This window comes from Lolium rigidum, chromosome 5 (genome assembly GCF_022539505.1).
Source record: "Lolium rigidum isolate FL_2022 chromosome 5, APGP_CSIRO_Lrig_0.1, whole genome shotgun sequence".
Classification (NCBI taxonomy): Eukaryota; Viridiplantae; Streptophyta; class Magnoliopsida; order Poales; family Poaceae; genus Lolium; species Lolium rigidum.
The window spans coordinates 268,734,024-268,738,096 of NC_061512.1; positions in this window are offsets into that span (position 1 = coordinate 268,734,024).

Below are 4,073 nucleotides of genomic sequence, written 5' to 3' on the forward strand. Positions count from 1 at the left end.
AAACTGCTGAAATTTTTTTCAACCTTGGGGATGATAATCCCATTGCTTTGGATTGTAATGATTTAGATTTTGATGATTGCCACATCTCTGAAGTTATAAAGTTCTTACAAAAACTTGCTAAGAGTCCCAATGCTAGCGCTGTAAACTTGGCTTTCACAAAACATATTACAAATGCTCTCATAAAAGCTAGAGAAGAGAATCTAAAACTTGAAACTTCTATTCCTAGAAAGCTAGAGGATGGTTGGGAACCCATCATTAAAATGAGGATCAATGATTTTGATTGTAATGCTTTATGTGACCTTGGTGCAAGTATTTCTGTTATGCCTAAGAAAGTCTATGATATGCTTGACTTGCCACCATTGAAAAATTGTTATTTGGATGTTAATCTCGTCGATAATGCTAAAAAGAAACCTTTGGGGAGAGTTGATAATGTTCATATTATGGTTAACAATAACCTTGTCCCCGTTGATTTTGTTGTCTTGGATATTGAATGCAATGCATCTTGCCCCATTATATTGGGAAGACCTTTTCTTCGAACCGTTGGTGCTACTATTGATATGAAGGAAGGTAATATTAAATATCAATTTCCTCTCAAGAAAGGTATGGAACACTTCCCTAGAAAGAGAATGAAGTTACCTTATGATTCTATTATTAGAACAAATTATGATGTTGATGCTTCATCTCTTGATGTTACTTGATATACACTTTCTGCGCCTAGCTGAAAGGCGTTAAAGAAAAGCGCTTATGGGAGACAACCCATGTTTTTACTACAGCACTTTGTTTTATATTTGAGTCTTGGAAGTTGTTTACTACTATAGCAACCTCTCCTTATCTTAGTTTTATGTTTTGTTGTGCCAAGTAAAGTCTTTGATAGTAAAGTGAATACTAGATTTGGATTACTGCCCAGAAACAGATTTCTTTGCTGTAACGAATCTGGGCCTAATTCTCTGTAGGTAACTCAGAAAATTAAGCCAATTTACGTGAGTGATCCTCAGATATGTACGCAACTTTCATTCAATTTGGGCATTTTCATTTGAGCAAGTCTGGTGCCTCAATAAAATCCATCTTTACGGACTGTTCTGTTTTGACAAATTCTGTCTTTTATTTCGCATTGCCTCTTTTGCTATGTTGGATGAATTTCTTTGATCCATTAATGTCCAGTAGCTTTATGCAATGTCCAGAAGTGTTAAGAATGATTGTGTCACCTCTGAACATGTTAATTTTTATTGTCCACTAACCCTCTAATGAGTTGTTTCGAGTTTGGTGTGGAGAAAGTTTTCAAGGATCAAGAGAGGAGTATGATACAATATGATCAAGGAGAGTGAAAACTCTAAGCTTGGGGATGCCCCGGTGGTTCACCCCTGCATATTCTAAGAAGACTCAAGCGTCTAAGCTTGGGGATGCCCAAGGCATCCCCTTCTTCATCGACAACATTATCAGGTTCCTCCCCTGAAACTATATTTTTATTCCGTCACATCTTATGTATTTTGCTTGGAGCGTCTGTTTGTTTTTGTTTGAATAAAATGGATCCTAGCATTCACTGTATGGGAGAGAGACACGCTCCGCTGTTGCATATGGACAAGTATGTCCTTAGGCTTTACTCATAATATTCATGGCGAAGTTTCTTCTTCGTTAAATTGTTATATGGTTGGAATTGGAAAATGCTACATGTAGTAATTCTAAAATGTCTTGGATAATTTGATACTTGGCAATTGTTGTGCTCATGTTTAAGCTCTTGCATCATATACTTTGCACCCATTAATGAAGAAACACATAGAGCTTGCTAATTTGGTTTGCATATTTGGTCTCTCTAAAGTCTAGATAATTTCTAGTATTGAGTTTTGAACAACAAGGAAGACGGTGTAGAGTCTTATAATGTTTACAATATGTCTTTTATGTGAGTTTTTCTGCACCGTTCATCCTTGTGTTTGTTTCAAATAACTTTGCTAGCCTAAACCTTGTATCGAGAGGGAATACTTCTCATGCATCCAAAATCCTTGAGCCAACCACTATGCCATTTGCATCCACCATACCTACCTACTACATGGTATTTCTCCGCCATTCCAAAGTAAATTGCTTGAGTGCTACCTTTAAAATTTCCATCATTCGCCTTTGAAATATATAGCTCATGGGACAAATAGCTTAAAAACTATTGTGGTATTGAATATGTACTTATGCACTTTATCTCTTATTAAGTTGCTTGTTGTGCGATAACCATGTTTCAGGGACGCCATCAACTATTCTTTGTTGAATATCATGTGAGTTGCTATGCATGTCCGTCTTGTCTGAAGTAAGAGAGATCTACCACCTTTAATGGTTGGAGCATGCATATTGTTAGAGAAGAACATTGGGCCGCTAACTAAAGCCATGATTCATGGTGGAAGTTTCAGTTTTGGACATATATCCTCAATCTCATATGAGAATAATAATTGTTGCCACATGCTTATGCATTAAAGAGGAGTCCATTATCTGTTGTCCATGTTGTCCCGGTATGGATGTCTAAGTTGAGAATAATCAAAAGCGAGAAATCCAAAATGCGAGCTTTCTCCTTAGACCTTTGTACAGGCGGCATGGAGGTACCCCATTGTGACACTTGGTTAAAACATGTGTATTGCGATGATCCGGTAGTCCAAGCTAATTAGGACAAGGTGCGGGCACTATTAGTATACTATGCATGAGGCTCGCAACTTGTAAGATATAATTTACATAACTCATATGCTTTATTACTACCGTTGACAAAATTGTTTCATGTTTTCAAAATAAAAAGCTCTAGCACAAATATAGCAATCGATGCTTTCCTCTTTGAAGGACCATTCTTTTTACTTTTATGTTGAGTCAGTTCACCTATCTCTCTCCACCTCAAGAAGCAAACACTTGTGTGAACTGTGCATTGATTCCTACATACTTGCATATTGCATTTGTTATATTACTCTATGTTGACAATTATCCATGAGATATACATGTTATAAGTTGAAAGCAACCGCTGAAACTTAATCTTCCTTTGTGTTGCTTCAATACCTCTACTTTGATTTATTGCTTTATGAGTTAACTCTTATGCAAGACTTATTGATGCTTGTGTTGAAGTACTATTCATGAAAAGTCTTTGCTTTATGATTCACTTGTTTACCCATGTCATTACCATTGTTTTGATCGCTGCATTCATTACATATGTTTACAAATAGTATGATCAAGGTTATGATGGCATGTCACTTCAGAAATTATCTTTGTTATCGTTTTACCTGCTCGGGACGAGCGAGAACTAAGCTTGGGGATGCTGATACGTCTCCGACGTATCGATAATTTCTTATGTTCCATACCACATTATTGATGATATCTACATGTTTTATGCACACTTTATGTCATATTCGTGCATTTTCTGGAACTAACCTATTAACAAGATGCCGAAGAGCCGATTGTTGTTTTCTCGCTGTTTTTGGTTTCAGAAATCCTAGTAACGAAATATTCTCGGAATTGGACGAAATCAACGCCCGGGGTCCTATTTTGCCACGAAGCTTCCGGAAGACCGAAGGAGAGTCGAAGTGGGGCCACGAGGTGGCGACACACCGAGGCGGCGCGGCCCGGGCCACGGCCGCGCCGACCTATGGTGTGGGCCCCTCGTGTGGCCCCCGCGTTGCCCTTCCGCCTACTTAAAGCCTCCGTCGCGAAACCCCCGATGCACGAGAGCCACGATACGGAAAACCTTGCGAGACGCCGCCGTCGCCAATCCCATCTCGGGGATTCCGGAGATCTCCTCCGGCACCCTGCCGGAGAGGGGATTCATCTCCCGGAGGACTCTTCACCGCCATGGTCGCCTCCGGAGTGATGAGTGAGTAGTTCACCCCTGGACTATGGGTCCATAGCAGTAGCTAGATGGTTGTCTTCTCCTCATTGTGCTTCATTGTTGGATCTTGTGAGCTGCCTAACATGATCAAGATCATCTATCCGTAATACTATATGTTGTGTTTGTCGGGATCCGATGGATAGAGAATACTATGTTATGTTAATTATCAAGTTATTACCTATGTGTTGTTTATGATCTTGCATGCTCTCCGTTATTAGTAGAGGATCCGGCC